The following is a 19,494-nucleotide window of genomic DNA, read 5'->3' on the forward strand; positions in this document are numbered from 1 at the left end:
CCACTGATGACATCCGAGCCCTGCTCGACAACAGGGAAACAGCGGCCCTCATCCTCCTGGACCTTTCCGCGGCTTTCGACACTGTCTGCCACCGCACCCTAGAGCAGCGCCTCAGCAACGTCGGAATCCAGGAGAAGGCACTAGATTGATTCTAGATTCCTGCCGAGCAATCTAATTCAACTTCGTATATTCAGAAGAAATCACAGTGTGATATTACATCAAAAAATTATTATTAGATCACTGGTATAAGAGCAAAAGTCCCAATTCTCATCCAGTGAGCATACAGACACCCGAATCTTCAAATACGTTTGGTCCAAGTTTAATTTCCAAGTTTCAAAGATCATTCCAAATCGTCCTTAATTCAATCAAAAAGTCTATTCGATTCCAAAGTTCATTCCAATTATTCCACAAAGTTCAAAGAACATCCACTGCAGCCAACACGTGTTTCGTTGGGCATTTATCTCATGCCAACCAACTTCCTCAGGGCTGCAAGCCAAATTAATAAAACATATAAGCTAATATGAAAACAAGTATCAACATTATTATTGGTGTATAAAGATAGATGTTATGCTATTATAAAAATCACCACCTAGGTGAGTAAGAAAGCATAGTGCCCTTATTAAAGTGACAGGTATTATCCAAAATAACTACATGTGGATCCCGGTGTCACGTCAGAGACAACAGCTTAACAGTCAGGTATTCGCCAAATTCATGTCAGTAATACAAAAAGAAGATGATATCTTTTTTACCTAAACCATGAGCCAGTATTCTCCAATCTCAAGATCCTTTCAGCAAAAATTTGTACAAAGACTTTACAATATCTAGAAATAACACAGGAAAACTTTTAGTTCTGTCACCACTATATGTCCATTATTGGATAAATCATTTAGATCACCTTCCCATAGCTATTCAATCTTTAAGTTAGTAGTAATAAATATATAATGAAGAGCTGGTACCTCTGCACTTCTTCACTCCCACGTTGTTATTATGTGATAATAGTGTGATTGTTCCTCTGCGAATCTATCATGAAAGAATTCCGAATATCAGACTCCTACTGCTAAATACAATCAAATAAATTCCATTTGTGTGTAACATAATCTCTCAATTCAATCCCCTATGGGGAAATGATCAGAGCAAGAAGAAACTGCTCCAAAGACATAGATTTTGATGCGAATGTCAAGGACATGAAGATAAGGTTTAAAAATAGAGGCTATGCAAGTAATATTGTTAATAAAGCTGTTAACAGAGTGCAGAAGCTTAAACGAGATGTGACACTGAAATCAAAAGACAAGAGTGATACTGGAGAAAATAAACAAACTATCAGAATGATTACAAACTTTGGTGTTGGAAGCAATAAAATCTTCAGTATTATGAGGAAGTATTGGCATATCCTGTACACTGATAAAGATCTGAAACCTTATCTGACGGAGAGACCTAGTATTACCTTTAGAAAAGGAATGACTATTGCAAACATTGTAAGCCCGAGCTACCCAAAACCGATTACATACTTGGATCAGAGTGATTGGTTACGTGCCCGCCCAAAAGGTTTTCATTACTGTGGCAATTGCAGCTCATGCTGGTGGGCAAGGAGAAAAGTTGTAACATTTGAGTATAATGATACAGGTACCCACCACATAGACTCTTTTATTAACTGTGAATCTACCTTTGTGATTTATGTTATTGCCTGCCTTTGTGGCAAGATTTATCTGGGGAGTACAGTCAGGAGACTTAAAGATCGCATGGTTGAACACTATCGGGCACTAAAGAATGGTGACACAAGGTACCCTATAGCGTCGCACTCCATTCAGAATAGAAATGATACTGGGAATCATAGATTTTCCTATCATGGTATTGAACAAGTGACTCTTGATAAACGTGGGGGAGACAGAGTACTTAAGCTCAGACGCAGAGAGGCACGTTGGATTATGGTACTTCGGGCTGTGGAAGAAGGGCTTAATATGGATACTGAACTACAGTACTTTTTGGGAGACTAATTATGTAACAGAACTGAAAGAATTTTACTGTATATGATTTGGCTTTCATATGTATCTTTGACACAAATGACCAATAACTGATGTAATGCTAATAGGACACTTCAAATGCAGATGTCACTACTCTATCATCTTTGTCTTTCTTTAATAATTATTAATTGTGTTTATAATACTATCATAATGATTACTATAGGAATGACACGGGACGCTGGATGTCCTGTCACCACTTAACTAATAAGTTAATACACGCATTGTTACTAGCTTATATCACCTTTATTAACTTATTGCTTAATTGAAGTGCATAATACTCACTTTCTAACCCTTTGGTTGCACTAATATTATGGAATAGAGATATGGACATTGTAGCTTAATATAAACCTCAGGGGTGAAACTTCCCGTGGGAATAGTGATATTGATATGGGTTCGTGTCAACCAGAAGCAGTGGAATTCACGAAGCTTAAACCAAATCCAAGATGGCGACGCATTTCATCAGGTAAATATATTGTTTCGGAAATGGCGGCGTATTTTCCTTTGGGAAACATGTAATGGTTAATAATTATCTATATAATTTGTTCTTAGAATCATAAACCAATAAGGTCCGTTGCCATCTTATAACGGGAAGGTCTTACACTGTTATAATATATTATACCGTGACGGGTTTGATTGATAATGAAACCACTGCACGTTTATGTTTATTAATTCTAGACCGCACGTATTATTGCCGATATGTGGAAATAATTACGATCGAATAACATTTGAGGATAGAACTAGATCCTCTGCATGGACCCACTGACCACGCTAAGATGGCGGTAAATTAGCTGGTGTTGTTTTTCGTTTTCTCGCGTAAGAAACTTACGTACTTAAACAAGATGGCGCTTATGATGCACGCCGATACTAGGTAACAGGCGGAGATAGACGCCGTAACCGGAGCCGGGTTATAGGTAAGAGTTGTTCTGTTAGTTTTAAACTTAGAGCGTTCTTACATATTAATAACCAGAGCTGACCCCTGATAGTGTGTTTTTTTGCTTATAGACCCGAGAATAATACTTGAAATAAAACGGATATTACGGGACCAGAGACTTAGACGCTTACATACCAAGATATTGGTAAGGAGAGATTATGTTACACACAAATGGAATTTATTTGATTGTATTTAGCAGTAGGAGTCTGATATTCGGAATTCTTTCATGATAGATTCGCAGAGGAACAATCACACTATTATCACATAATAACAACGTGGGAGTGAAGAAGTGCAGAGGTACCAGCTCTTCATTATATATTTATTACTACTAACTTAAAGATTGAATAGCTCTGGGAAGGTGATCTAAATGATTTATCCAATAATGGACATATAGTGGTGACAGAACTAAAAGTTTTCCTGTGTTATTTCTAGATATTGTAAAGTCTTTGTACAAATTTTTGCTGAAAGGATCTTGAGATTGGAGAATACTGGCTCATGGTTTAGGTAAAAAAGATATCATCTTCTTTTTGTATTACTGACATGAATTTGGCGAATACCTGACTGTTAAGCTGTTGTCTCTGACGTGACACCGGGATCCACATGTAGTTATTTTGGATAATACCTGTCACTTTAATAAGGGCACTATGCTTTCTTACTCACCTAGGTGGTGATTTTTATAATAGCATAACATCTATCTTTATACACCAATAATAATGTTGATACTTGTTTTCATATTAGCTTATATGTTTTATTAATTTGGCTTGCAGCCCTGAGGAAGTTGGTTGGCATGAGATAAATGCCCAACGAAACACGTGTTGGCTGCAGTGGATGTTCTTTGAACTTTGTGGAATAATTGGAATGAACTTTGGAATCGAATAGACTTTTTGATTGAATTAAGGACGATTTGGAATGATCTTTGAAACTTGGAAATTAAACTTGGACCAAACGTATTTGAAGATTCGGGTGTCTGTATGCTCACTGGATGAGAATTGGGACTTTTGCTCTTATACCAGTGATCTAATAATAATTTTTTGATGTAATATCACACTGTGATTTCTTCTGAATATACGAAGTTGAATTAGATTGCTCGGCAGGAATCTAGAATCAGTTTACATCTTGGACTAGTCCAGGATACTTAAGGAAGTTTGGTAACCTTCCTTTTCTGCCTAGCAGCAGTCGCTGACATTATTCCTGAACCCTAACATTGCCATACTCATAGCTGTGCGCCCCTTATCCATGTTACCAATTCAGTGTTTACAAAGGCACTAGATTGGATCATCTCCTTCCTCGCCGGAAGGACTCAGAGAGTCCGCCACCCCCCCTTCAGATCAGAAGCCACCGAAGTCATCTGCGGCGTTCCTCAAGGCTCCTCGCTCAGCCCCGCCCTCTCAATGTCTACATGAGCCCCCTTGCGGCCATCGCACGCCAACACAACCTCAACATCATCTCTTACGCCAACGACACCCAGCTGATCCTCTCCCTCACCAACGACCCCGCCACCGCCAGAGCCAGCCTACACGAGGGGATGAAAGACGTAGCCGAGTGGATGAAGAACAGCCGCCTGAAACTGAACTCAGACAAGACGGAAGTCCTCATCCTGGGATCTTCGCCCTCCGCCTGGGACGACTCCTGGTGGCCCCCCACCCTGGGCAGCGCACCCAAACCAACAGACCACGCACGCAACCTGGGCTTCATCCTGGACTCCTCCCTCTCCATGGCCAGACAAGTCAATGCCGTCTCCTCGTCATGCTTCAACATCCTGCGCATTCTACCTAAGATCTTCCGGTGGATCCCCACCGAGACCAGGAAGACGGTCACCCAGGCCCTCGTCACCAGCGGACTGGACTACGGCAACTCCCTCTACGCCGGAACCACTGCCAGACTCCTGAAGAGACTCCAGCGAATCCAGAACGCCTCAGTTAGACTCATCCTGGACATCCCCCGACACAGCCACATCTCCAGACACCTGAGAGACCTGCACTGGCTCCCGGTCAGCAAGAGAATCACGTTCCGACTCCTCACCCACGCACACAAAGCCCTACACAACCAAGGCCCAAGATACCTCAACAGCCGCCTCAACTCCCACACGCCAGCTTCGATCAACCAACCACGCCCTCGCCGCTGTCCCCCGCATCCGAAGAGCCACCACAAGAGGAAGATCCTTCTCCTACCTCGCCGCCAAGACGTGGAACTCCCTCCCGACCCACCTTCGCCTGACCCAAGACCACCTCGCCTTCAGGAAGCAGCTCAAGACCTGGCTGTTCGAGCAGTAGCGGACCCCCCCTCCCCAAGCGCCTTGAGACCCTCCGGGTGAGTAGCGTGCTATATAAATGCTGTGATTGATTGATGGATCTATATTTGAGCCTGACTTGATTTGTCCGACAAGTTCCGCTAGGCACTTGTCGTCAATGGGGGGGAAACTGCTCAAAGTCATAGACGGCACCTGAACAATCTGTCTGGGCAGCATGGTTGTAACTGGCCGTGCATTAATGTCAGTAATAATATCCTGTACCTTCTGAAGAAAGAAAGTTTGGAAGGAGGCACAGTCTGGTAGATGGCACATAGAAATTTTCCCTTCTCGTTGCATGAGTTCCCTTAATATCATAAAGGTCTCTTGCTGTATGTTTATCGCCTCCCTAATTCTTCCCTCATAGAAAGCTGACTTTCTCTCCAAGATGTCTGCCTTATATTTTGAGAGTAGGATTTTAAAAGTTTCAGCCTGCACCTTCTCTCTGCCTTACGAAGGGCTTGCTTCTTCTCTTTCAAAAAAGCGTCAAACCATGGGGCTCCCTTCCCTTTGATTCTAGTCCTCACCATCTGCTCAGGGACCAGTTTATCCAGAGCGGTGAGCATCCAGGTCTTTAGCATCCTAGCATCATGGTCCAAATCTGTACCACTCATTTTAGGGGGGGTGGAGGAGAGCAGGGCCGCGATTAGAGGGTCGGCCTCAACCTTGTTCCAAGGTCGAACTTTCCTCCGTGAATTATTTGGGGCAGCCCGCACAGGGTCACCCGGAACCCAGCAATTTATCATGAAGTGGTCCGACCAAATGCAGGGACTAACCTCCGTTATTTCTGTGTTAGGCAAAGAGGACCAGACAAGGCCCAATGTATGGCCCTTCACATGAGTCGGGCCCACCACTAGCTGTTGTAGGTTGAGCACCGAGAGATTAGCTTCAAACTCAGTCTCAGTAGGGTCTCTGGGTACCTTGTCCCAGTGGTAATTGAAGTTGCCTACCACCAGAAGGGACTTATATCTGGAGGCCAGTCCGTCAGAAGTTCAAAAAGGATATCATTGAAATCCGGTGAGCTTTGCGGCGGGCGATATACTACCAGTATCACAATGCATGAGGATTTAAGTGATACTTTAATCCCCAACAGCTCCGCGCAGGCCCAATTTTCTGCTATAATCTCTTTCACTGAGAGACATTTTTTAAACAGAAAGGCCACACCCCCCCTTTACAGTGATTTGGGCGATTATACCAAATCGTGTCATACTCATAGGGCAGCCAAGATGTCTGGCGTTGATGCTGAGCCGAGCCATGTCTCAGAGAGGGCAAGAATGTCAATTTCTCCATCAAGCAGTAGAGAAAAGACCTCTAAGTGATGATTTTGCAAAGAGCGCGTGTTAAGTGTCGCTATTTTTAGGCCATGTGACTGCCGGGAAGTGAGTGTGGGGAAAATCCTGGAGCCTATACCTGTAGTTTGCACCAGGGCTTCAGCTTGCAGGTTGGCCAACGTGACCTCATCTAATCCGATGGAGTCTGTCTTTAGTGCCCAGCGGGCGTCAGCCGAGTTTGTATGGGTTAGACCAGAGTTTAAGGCCCTGGGCTCGTCCTGGCTTTCCTCTGGCGCTCCTCCGGCGCGATGCTGCGCGCGATCGCTGCGCGCCTGCATACTAGTGGATATTTATGGTATATGGCTGAAGGCACTCGCAAAGACTAGCCCGCTAACCCCCAAAGCGTGGTGTCAGCGTCTCTAGCCCACACCCAAGATGGCGGACGGGCGTGAGGCGGCGAGGGAATCACCGAAATGGTGAGATGTGCTTTTAATTCCTATTATGTTGCAAGCAATGCGAGAGATGGGGGAGCGTGGGGTCACTAAATAATATTCGAGCAGAAATCCGATCTCTAAAGCAATTTTTCGATTATGAGCAAATTTTAACAGAAACACAGTTCAAAAAAGAGCTAGGCTCCAACAGTGTAAAAGCAATAACGATTTCCAGGTTACAGCAGCGACAGGTCGTTCTGAATCTGATCGGCGCACTGGCCGAGTGACCTCCTAAATAGTCTTTGCCTAAAGGCACTCGCAAAGACTAGCCCGCTAACCCCCAAAGCGCGGTGTCAGCGTCTCTAGCCCACACCCAAGATGGCGGACGGGCGTGAGGCGGCGAGGGAATCACCGAAATGGTGAGATGTGCTTTTAATTCCAATTATGGTGCAAGCAATGCGAGAGATGGGGGAGCATGGGGTCACTAAATAATATTCAAGCAGAAATCCGATCTCTAAAGCAATTTTTCGATTATGAGCAAATTTTAACAGAAACACAGTTTAAAAAGGAGCTAGCCTCCAACAGTGTAAAAGCAATAACGATTTCCAGGTTACAGCAGCGGCAGGTCCACTGAACATCCCCCCCATCAGACCCGGCAGCAAGAAAGCATCCTGGTTCACCGACGAACTCAAGAGCTCCAAGAAGAACTGCCGGGCCCTCGAGAAAGCCTGGCGCAGAGACCCGACTACAGACAACATGACCACCCTCAAGCACGCCACCCGAAAACACCACCAGCTGATCCACACCACCAAGAAAACCGCATTCAAGGAACGACTAGACAACAACGCCCACAACAGCAAGGAACTCTTCAACATCGTCAAAGAGCTCTCGAACCCTAGAGCCGAAAACAACGACATCACCCCTTCGCAAGACCTCTGCAACTCGCTCGCCTCGTTCTTCCACAGCAAGATCGCAGATATATACAACAGCTTCAGCACACTGCCAACGCACCCTATGACCATACCAACGCCCCCCACCACCACCCTCCGCGCCTGGACCCCGGTCAACACCGAGGACACCATCCGCACGATGAACTCCATCCACTCCAGATAACCAACCGACCCCTGCCCTCACCACGTCTTCAACAAGGCCGACTCCGTCATCGCACCCCATCTCCGGAACATCATCAACGCCTCCTTCGACACCGCCACCTTCCCAGAGAGCTGGAAGCACGCCGAACTCAGCGCCCTACTGATGAAACCATCAGCGGACCCCACAGACCTCAAAAACTACCGCCCCATCTCGCTCCTTCCTTTTCCTGCCAAAGTCATCGAGAAGACCGTCAACAAACAGCTGACCGCCTTCCTCGAGACGAATGGATCCCTCGACCACTTGCAGTCCGGCTTCCGGGCAAACCACAGCACCGAGACCGCCCTCATTGCAGCCACCTGTGAGAAGTTGGCCCGATATGCAGCGTTCGCTATTCTAGCGACCGCTATGTATCGTTCCAAACGACCCTTATGGTGATTGGTTGTAAGTCAACCTACAGACCAGCTATCCTAGTAGCGTGGATACGAGCAGTCTAAGGCTAAAGACTCGAGAGGGCGTGTTAAGCCAGCTGTTATACCATCACATACCCCTTGAACACCAAGTGAAAGGACACCACACAAGTGTTATGAAAATAAACAGTATATTTATTAAGAATCACAACAGCCCTGTACTCTTTATGAGGACAGGGTACTAAGCACAAACCAAATCTCTTAGGAAAATACTTCAAGTGCACAATTAAACAAGTGTCCGAGGACACGGAAAGTTTAGTGGTCTCGGGCGGACCCGATAAGGCAAGTCGGAAGCGAGGGACTTGGGACCCTAGAGTAAAGAGGCTATGCAGGCACCGAAATGCCCAAGTTACCTAGCCAGAGGGCTGCGGCTGCACAAGTCTTACAGGCGTCGGGGGTCTTCGCTGACGAGCCAGGAGCCGGAAGAAAAAGGAGTTGCTGGCCGGCGACCAGTGATGAATAGTTCGTAGAGATCCAAGCCTGGATCAGAGATCGATGGTACCTGAAAGCAGAGGGGACCAAGTTCGTACTACTAGCCAGTAGTCAGAGGGTGCCAGGAGGGCACCGGTTGGCCGTCACCTCGACCAGGTGAGTGGGCGACGCTAGGCTCTGCAGTCTCACGGACCAGGAGGCGTTCTCGGCGACCAGGATGGAGGTGCGAGCTGTCCCACGAAGAATGATGCTGTCGGCGTCGCTGGGCCCAGGGTTGGGGCAACAAGCCTTGGCAGATCTCGGGCCACGTGGTGGGCCTAAGATGGCGTCTTTGGATGGACCAGGTGGGTCCGGGGTGCTCCTCTCGAAAAAGGGAGCAAGGGCCGGGCTGGAGCAACCAGACCAGCAGTGTTGGTTGTCGGATGTCGTCAAGGAAGGGCACAAGCCAGCGGCTAGTGACCAGACAACGTGCTTGAGCAGCGAGCAGAAGGGCCCCACGCAGATCGTGGAGATGCTGGGAGACTGCACTTCGGTGCTGGAGCTGCTCAGGGTCGGGGCTTCTCGGACCCCAGAGCACTCACCAGAGAATTGCTTCGATGGTCGTGCTGGTTAGGAAAAACGTGCAGGTTTTGATGATGGCCGGTCCCTCGAGGTCTCGTCGCACCCACAGATCACAGCTGAGCTGATGACGTGGGTAGAGGTCGGAGGTGCCATGGAAGCCGGTTCTCGTCGAGCTGGGCCGTCGGATCCTTGAGGAAGGACTTGCAGCAAACCCGCAGAGTTCTTAGATGGTGCCCGCTGATGCAGGGTGACTACTCCTTAGTCACAAGGGAGAAATCTTGAGAAGAGTCTCGAATGTCCTTTCGTAGAAAGTAGTTCTTGATTCAAAGATGATCTAATTTGGAAGGGTCCCCGCTCCGGCCTTTATTCTAAAGAAAGGGGTGGGTACATGACTAGGTCCTGCCCTAAGGGTGGGACCAGGAAGGGGGGTAGTTACACCCCTCTCCCCTGCCGGACTTTCCCCAAGCCAGGGCTGGCGCCCCTGGAACTGGTTCTGACCGGCAGATGCGTAGTGAGCACCGGGGTGCCACTCCGCAGTCACCTTCTCGCAAAAGCCCTACCTACCCAGAATACACAAACCCTGTCTGGGACGGTGCGAACACCGCCCTCGACAGGAAACCCTTTGTCCAAGCGCTCCTCGCTGGAAGGACTCCCAGCAGCAGGAGGTCAGACTCGTGTCTGTGGTGGCAACGTCCATTTTGTGGAGCTGAGGCTTCAGTTAACTTTAACCAGGGTTCACAGTTACGTACATGTCGTGTCCCTCTAGAAGGGCGGAATGCTAACCTCGTCGCCAGAATTGGTGAGAGGGCAGCATCCCGATTCGTATGACACCTTACTCGACATGCCTTGATAATGCGACACCGAAGTTACCGATGTGGTACGCGTTATCATGGAACAGCCATTGGGTCTTGATTCCGCAAGCTGCAACCGGGCTCGGCTCGGGCCAGAACCTAGTTCACACGAGCCCACGCACTCTGCCTTCCGGATCGTCAAGGCCTGCCATAGGAGTGACTGATAGGAACTCGGGTGTCCATTGTATGGTTAGATATAGAGCTACTATACCTAAAGCAAAGGGTGATTACACGACTTTGCCCCAGCTGTCATGCAGCCAGTTGTGTCAAATTTAGGAGGCCAGCCAGGGGTGGCATAATACATGCTGCAGCCCCTGGCGGCCCTGGGTACACCTATGCCCTGAGTTACAGGGTCTGATAAGGTGGCCCAGTACCAATTGGTAAATGCACCTAGGGTACATATCGTAATTTAGAAAGAGAACAGCCAGGCTGTGGGTCTGATTGGCAGGCCCACAGCCAGAGAAAGTCGTAAACCAGTGAAACAAAAGCAAAAAATCTGGGTGATCATAGGATTGCAGACCCTACTCTCCTACATGACCCCCCCCCAAACGTCGGAACAATAAGCTAACCTTGACCAGGTGAGTCTTCTTGTTCTAAGTGGAAATATCTGGAGAGCCCATCGGCATTGCCATGATCAGTACCAGGTCTATGTTCCACTGTAAAGTCCATCCCCTGTAGGGAAATGGACCACCTAAGCAGTTTGGGGTTTTCACCCTTCATCTGATTTAGCCATAAGAGGGGCTTATGGTCGGTCTGAATCTTGAAGTGAGTGCCAAACAAGTATGGCCTCAGCTTCTTCAGGGCCCAAACCACAGCAAAGGCCTCCCTCTCAATAGCTGACCAATTCTTCTCTCTAGGGGTCAGCCTTCTGCTTATAAAAGCAATGGGCTGGTCTTGACCATCAAAATTCAGTTGAGAAAGAACAGCTCCCACACCCAACTCAGAAGCATCTGTTTGGACAATGAATGGTTTGGAGTAGTCCGGACTCTTAAGGATAGGCGCCGTGCACATGGCCTGCTTTAGGTCATCGAATGCTTTTTGACAGCTCGCTGTCCACTGAACCTTTTTTGGCATTTTCTTGCTTGTCAGTTCGTTTAATGGTGTCACGATGGAACCATAGTTCCTGACAAACTTCCGGTAGTATCCAGTCAGGCCCAAGAAAGCTCGAACCTGAGTCTGGGTGGTTGGAGGAGCCCAGTCCCTGATTGACTGTATTTTGCTCTCCAGTGGCTGAACCTGGCCTCCACCTACAAGGTGGCCCAGGTATACAACCTGTGTCTGCCCTATCTGGCACTTGGTGGCCTTGATAGTGAGGCCTGCTGCTTGCAGAGCCTCTAACGCTTTCCGCAGGTGGACCAGGTGATCCTCCCAGGTGGAGCTAAAGACAGCAATATCGTCTAGATACGCCGCACAGAAGTCATCCAGCCCAGTAAGGACTTGATTCACCAACCTTTGGAAGGTGGCAGGTGCATTTTTCATACCAAAGGGCATCACCACGAACTGATAATGCCCACCAGGGGTAGAAAATGCGGTCTTAGGCTTGGCGTCCTCAGCTAACCTGATTTGCCAATACCCAGCTGTCAGGTCAAACGTACTTAGGTAGTTGGCCGAAGCCAATCTATCGATAAGCTCGTCTGCCCTTGGTATTGGGTGGGCGTCAGTCTTAGTGACTGCATTGAGACCCCGGTAGTCTACGCAGAACCTCATCTCTTTCTTACCGCCCTGGGTGTGAGGTTTCGGCACTAGAACTACGGGACTAGCCCAAGGGCTATCCGAGGGTTCAATGACTCCCAGCTCCAACATTTTCTGCACTTCACTCTTGATGCAGTCTCTAACGTGATCAGGCTGCCGGTAGATTTTACTCTTGACGGGCAAGCTGTCACCAGTGTCAACCTCATGGGTGCACCAATCGGTCTGACTGGGTGTTAGAGAGAACATATGTCTGAAAGACTGAAGAACCTGTTTACAGTCTTTCTGTTGATGTTCGGAGAGGCTGCCACAAAAGACAACACCATCGACCGATCCATCGTCAGGATTCTGAGTGAGTAGGTCGGGGAGAGGGTCACTCTCCTCTTCCTGTCCCTCATCTAGGGCCATGAGCAAACTCATGTCCTTCCTGTCGACATATGCCTTGAGCCTGTTGACATGAAGCACCCTGTGGGGGCTCCGGGGAGTTCCCAGGTCGACCAGGTAGGTGACCTCTCCCTTTTTCTCCAGGATGGTGTAGGGCCCGGACCATTTGTCCTTGAGTGCTGCTGGGGCCACTGGCTCCAACACCCACACCTTCTGTCCGGGCTGGTAAACAGTTAAAACAGCCTTTTGGTCATGCCAAGCTTTTTGGAGTTCTTGGCTGGCCTTAAGGTTTTCAGATGCCTTTTCCATGTATTCAGCCATCCGCGAGCGGAGGCCAAGCACATAGTCCACTATGTTGGCTGCAGGCTTTTTGAGAGGTCTCTCCCATCCTTCCTTCACCAAATACAGGGGTCCTCTCACAGGATGTCCGTACAAAAGTTCAAAAGGGCTGTAGCCAACCCCCTTCTGTGGGACTTCTCTGTAAGCGAATAAAAGGCAGGGGATCAGGACGTCCCATCTACGCGAAGCTTTTCAGGTAGTCCATGAATCATCCCTTTTAGGGTCCTGTTGAATCTCTCAACAAGCCCATTGCATTGTGGATGATAGGGTGTAGTGAACTTGTAGTTGACACCACATTCCTTCCACATAGCAGTTAAGTAGCTCGACATAAAGTTTGCACCTCTGTCGGAGACGACCTCCTTAGGGAAGCCCACTCTGGAGAATACTCCAACTAGGGCTCTTGCCACAACAGGCGCTGTAGTGGTCCTAAGGGGAATAGCTTCAGGATACCTGGTGGCATGATCCACTACCACCAGTATAAATTTGTGCCCTGATGCTGTTGGTGGTTCCATGGGACCGACGATGTCGATCCCCACCCGTTCAAAGGGCACCCCCACCACTGGCATTGGTATAAGGGGGGCCTTTGTCGTGCCACCTGACTTACCACTGGCTTGGCAAGTGACACAGGAGCGGCAAAACTCCTTGGTATCTTCGTTCATATGAGGCCAGTGAAAGTGTGAGACAAGCCTGTCCCACGTCTTTGTCTGGCCTAAGTGACCTGCTAAGGGAATCTCGTGGGCCAAGGTAAGTAGGAAACCTCGCTGAGACAAGGGTACAACCAGCCTCCTGGTCATGCCAGGCTTGGGGTCTCTTGACTCAGTGTACAGGAGTCCATCTTCCCAGTATACCTTGTGGGTACCTGTGGCGTTCCCAGCAGCCTCAGCAGCAGCCTGCTGTCTGAGGGGTTCAAGAGAAGGGCAGTCTAACTGGTCCTTCCCCAGGTCTTCCCTTGAGGGTCCCCCTGAACCCAAGAATTCAACTTGATCAAGTTCGAACTCTCTAGGCTCAGTTTCCCTCAATTCCTGTAGGTCAGCCTCCTCTGAGACTTGATCCACGACCTGGGGCAAGGGGGAAGGCGCAGCCTTAACCCTACCGCTCTTTTTCTTGGGAGGTATCTGGTCCGTTGTTCCAGGATCCAGCACCTGTTCAGTGGGGCATTTCCTGACCTGTGACCTGGTCACAGCGAACACATGTGCTGGCAAGCCTAACATTTCCATGTGAGTCCGGTGCTCCACTTCTGACCATTGTGATGACTCCAAATCATTGCCCAACAAACAATCCACTGGGAGGTCTGAACTAACTACAACCTTCTTTTGGCCAGTTACCCCTCCCCAGGAGAAAGCTACAATTGCCATACTGTGATTGGTAGTGACATTGCTTGCATTGGTCACCAGGAATTCTGTACCTGGCATGATCTGTCCAGGGTCCACAAAGTTAGGTGTCACCATGGTGACACTGGCACAAGTGTCCCTATAGGCCTGAGCCATTTTTCCGTTTATGAAAGGTGTCTGTCTGTATTTGCCCAAAGTATTGGGGCTTACGTCAGAGGACATATCCACATCCCCTGTACTGACAAGGACAGCCTGAGTGAGTGTACCAACTAAGTTGTCACGCCCCTCAGAACCCAGGGTTAACCCTACTAAACCCTTGGGAGGTGCACTACCACTGCTGGCTGTACTAGGGGGCACAGGTGCCTTAGGGGCTGCAGTGGCAGGAGTCTGCCCTCCTTTCTTGGTGCACTCACTAAACCAGTGAGATTTACTTTTGCAGTATTGGCACCATCTTTTAGATTGGCCTTCTTTCTTCTTTTGGGGAGCCTGACCCCCACCCTCTTTGGGTTGTTGGGGACCTGTCGAAGACTTCTGGTCATTTTGTTCCCCCTTAGAATCTTTACCCTTCTGGTCTGCTTTCTTCTGACCACCTTGATTCTGGCCCTGGTTCTGTTTAACTCTTGTTCGAACCCATCTGTCTGCCTTCTTTCCCAATTCTTGGGGAGAGGTCAGATCCGAGTCGACAAGGTGCTGATGCAACAACTGGTTCTGACAATTGTTTAAAATTTGTTCTCTCATCATCAAATTATACAATCCTTCGTAATCAGTAACCTTACTGCCCAGCAACCAGCCCTCAAAAGCCTTAGTGGCACAATCGACAAAGTCAGCCCAATCTTGAGACTGCGTTTTCTGGGTATCCCGGAACAGCACCCTGTACTGCTCCGTGGTTAGGCCAAACCCTTCAACCAGTGTACTCTTCAAGACGTGGTAATTATTAGCATCCTCTACCCTTGTGGTGAGGAGCTTGTCTCTACCTTTACCTTCAAAGGAGAGCCACAAGATAGCTGCCCACTGACTCTGGGGAACACCCTGCACAGTGCAGGCTCTCTCCAAAGCAGTAATCCATTTGTGGATGTCGTCCCCTTGTTTAAAGGGGGGCACTATCTTACCAAGGTGTTTTGTATCAAAACTCCTTTCCCTATTGCTAGGTACAATGCTGCCACCAGTGGGGACTGCCCCACCTAACTGTTGCTCTCTAGCAAAGGCAAGCCTCTCTTTGGCCAGGGCAAGTTCTTCCCTTTCAATCCTCAGATTAGCTGCCCTTTCTTTAGCTTCGTACACTCTCCTCTGAGGGGACGTCATCCCTCTTTGAGAAGAGTTGTGAGAGCCATTGGTTTGAAGGGATCTGCCAGAATCTCTTGACAGAGATCTGGCTCGTCCATTCCCAATGTTAAGCTGACCTGATAGCGGCCCCGGGGGTCCCCCAGTACCACTGTCATGTTTGCTTAAGTTGGACCTGCTTAGTCTGACGACTTCTACCTGTCCCTTATCTGCCTCATCCCCAGAGGGATCCTCATTCTCATCATCCTCTACATCTTCAGTCTCAGTTGAGAGGTGGATGAGGTCAGGATCGTCTCTGGTTCCCTCGAGGGGAGGCATGTCTCCTTCTGGATTAGAAGAGCTAAGACGGGTCTCAGCTTTTCTGGCATCATAAGTCTCCAAGAGACCAATCAGAAAGGACGTTGTGGGGTTAGACCCCTGCTTGATCTTCCTGGAGTGACACACCTGTCTTAACTCCTTGAAGCTCAGCACAGTATATCTTGAAGGGATGACCTGTGGAGGGTCAACTGACACAAGGGGAGACTCAGAGTTTCCTCCTTTGTCCGACATACTGTTTCTAGTGTGGTGTAAGTGATGCACCTACCTACACTATGTGTTTACCTACTGATCCCTTGCTAAGAGTTGCAGCCAAGGTGTGCTAAGCCTTGAGGAGCTACAACAGCTGGTTCAGTAGAACTCAGAGTATTCTAAGCTTCAGTTATATGTACTAACAGTACTTATGTGATCTTTCAACAAGATATTCTTAGGATATGTGTGGTAAAACAACAGCAAGCTCAAATCCCAACCGCTGCTCACCAATGTGAGAAGTTGGCCCGATATGCAGCGTTCGCTATTCTAGCGACCGCTATGTATCGTTCCAAACGACCCTTATGGTGATTGGTTGTAAGTCAACCTACAGACCAGCTATCCTAGTAGCGTGGATACGAGCAGTCTAAGGCTAAAGACTCGAGAGGGCGTGTTAAGCCAGCTGTTATACCATCACATACCCCTTGAACACCAAGTGAAAGGACACCACACAAGTGTTATGAAAATAAACAGTATATTTATTAAGAATCACAACAGCCCTGTACTCTTTATGAGGACAGGGTACTAAGCACAAACCAAATCTCTTAGGAAAATACTTCAAGTGCACAATTAAACAAGTGTCCGAGGACACGGAAAGTTTAGTGGTCTCGGGCGGACCCGATAAGGCAAGTCGGAAGCGAGGGACTTGGGACCCTAGAGTAAAGAGGCTATGCAGGCACCGAAATGCCGAAGTTACCTAGCCACGAGGGCTGCGGCTGCACAAGTCTTACAGGCGTCGGGGGTCTTCGCTGACGAGCCAGGAGCCGGAAGAAAAAGGAGTTGCTGGCCGGCGACCAGTGAGGAATAGTTCGTAGAGATCCAAGCCTGGATCAGAGATCGATGGTACCTGAAAGCAGAGGGGACCAAGTTCGTACTACTAGCCAGTAGTCAGAGGGTGCCAGGAGGGCACCGGTTGGCCGTCACCTCGACCAGGTGAGTGGGCGACGCTAGGCTCTGCAGTCTCACGGACCAGGAGGCGTTCTCGGCGACCAGGATGGAGGTGCGAGCTGTCCCACGAAGAATGATGCTGTCGGCGTCGCTGGGCCCAGGGTTGGGGCAACAAGCCTTGGCAGATCTCGGGCCACGTGGTGGGCCTAAGATGGCGTCTTTGGATGGACCAGGTGGGTCCGGGGTGCTCCTCTCGAAAAAGGGAGCAAGGGCCGGGCTGGAGCAACCAGACCAGCAGTGTTGGTTGTCGGATGTCGTCAAGGAAGGGCACAAGCCAGCGGCTAGTGACCAGACAACGTGCTTGAGCAGCGAGCAGAAGGGCCCCACGCAGATCGTGGAGATGCTGGGAGACTGCACTTCGGTGCTGGAGCTGCTCAGGGTCGGGGCTTCTCGGACCCCAGAGCACTCACCAGAGAATTGCTTCGATGGTCGTGCTGGTTAGGAAAAACGTGCAGGTTTTGATGATGGCCGGTCCCTCGAGGTCTCGTCGCACCCACATATCACAGCTGAGCTGATGACGTGGGTAGAGGTCGGAGGTGCCATGGAAGCCGGTTCTCGTCGAGCTGGGCCGTCGGATCCTTGAGGAAGGACTTGCAGCAAACCCGCAGAGTTCTTAGATGGTGCCCGCTGATGCAGGGTGACTACTCCTTAGTCACAAGGGAGAAATCTTGAGAAGAGTCTCGAATGTCCTTTCGTAGAAAGTAGTTCTTGATTCAAAGATGATCTAATTTGGAAGGGTCCCCGCTCCGGCCTTTATTCTAAAGAAAGGGGTGGGTACATGACTAGGTCCTGCCCTAAGGGTGGGACCAGGAAGGGGGGTAGTTACACCCCTCTCCCCTGCCGGACTTTCCCCAAGCCAGGGCTGGCGCCCCTGGAACTGGTTCTGACCGGCAGATGCGTAGTGAGCACCGGGGTGCCACTCCGCAGTCACCTTCTCGCAAAAGCCCTACCTACCCAGAATACACAAACCCTGTCTGGGACGGTGCGAACACCGCCCTCGACAGGAAACCCTTTGTCCAAGCGCTCCTCGCTGGAAGGACTCCCAGCAGCAGGAGGTCAGACTCGTGTCTGTGGTGGCAGCGTCCATTTTGTGGAGCTGAGGCTTCAGTTAACTTTAACCGGGGTTCACAGTTACGTACATGTCGTGTCCCTCTAGAAGGGCGGAATGCTAACCTCGTCGCCAGAATTGGTGAGAGGGCAGCATCCCGATTCGTATGACACCTTACTCGACATGCCTTGATAATGCGACACCAAAGTTACCGATGTGGTACGCGTTATCATGGAACAGCCATTGGGTCTTGATTCCGCAAGCTGCAACCGGGCTCGGCTCGGGCCAGAACCTAGTTCACACGAGCCCACGCACTCTGCCTTCCGGATCGTCAAGGCCTGCCATAGGAGTGACTGATAGGAACTCGGGTGTCCATTGTATGGTTAGATATAGAGCTACTATACCTAAAGCAAAGGGTGATTACACGACTTTGCCCCAGCTGTCATGCAGCCAGTTGTGTCAAATTTAGGAGGCCAGCCAGGGGTGGCATAATACATGCTGCAGCCCCTGGCGGCCCTGGGTACACCTATGCCCTGAGTTACAGGGTCTGATAAGGTGGCCCAGTACCAATTGGTAAATGCACCTAGGGTACATATCGTAATTTAGAAAGCGAACAGCCAGGCTGTGGGTCTGATTGGCAGGCCCACAGCCAGAGAAAGTCGTAAACCAGTGAAACAAAAGCAAAAAATCTGGGTGATCATAGGATTGCAGACCCTACTCTCCTACACCACCGACGACATCCGAGCTCTGCTCGACAATGGGGAAACTGCGGCCCTCATCCTCCTGGACCTCTCCGCAGCGTTCGACACGACGGTCTGCCACCGCACCCTAGTGCAGCGCCTCAACAACATCGGAATCCAGGAGAAGGCACTGGAGTGGATCATCTCCTTCCTCGCCGGAAGAACACAGAGAGTCCGCTGTAGGAGAGTAGGGTCTGCAATCCTATGATCACCTAGATTTTTTGCTTTTGTTTCACTGGTTTACGACTTTCTCTGGCTATGGGCCTGCTAATCAGACTCACAGCCTAGCTGTTCTCTCACTAAATTGACACGTGTACCTTAGGTGCATTATCCCATTGGTACTGGGCCACCTTATCAGACCCTGTAACTCAGGGCATAGGTGTACCCAGGGCCTACCAGGGGCTGAAGCATGTATTATGCCACCCCTGGATGGCCATCTAAATCTGACACAACTGGCTGCACGACAGCTGGGGCAAGGTGGTGTAATCACCCTTTGCTTTAGATATAGTATACCTATATCTAACCCTAAAAATGGACACACAGATTCCCATCAGTCACTCCTATGGCAGGCCTTGACAATCCTGAAGGCAGAGTGCGTGGAATCGTGTGAATTGGGCTCTGGCATGAGCCGAGCCCGGTTGCAGCTTGCGGAACCAAGACCCAATGGCTGTTCCATGATAACGCATACCATATACTCTTAAGTGCATTATAATCCTCGCGGTTAAATGCTATCTTTGGTATTGCTTTATCAAAACATGTTGAGTAAGGTGTCATACGAATTGGAATACTAACCCCTCACCAATTCTGGTGACGGGGTTAGCATTCC

This window comes from Lissotriton vulgaris, chromosome 2_1 (genome assembly GCF_964263255.1).
Source record: "Lissotriton vulgaris chromosome 2_1, aLisVul1.2, whole genome shotgun sequence".
NCBI lineage: Eukaryota > Metazoa > Chordata > Amphibia > Caudata > Salamandridae > Lissotriton > Lissotriton vulgaris.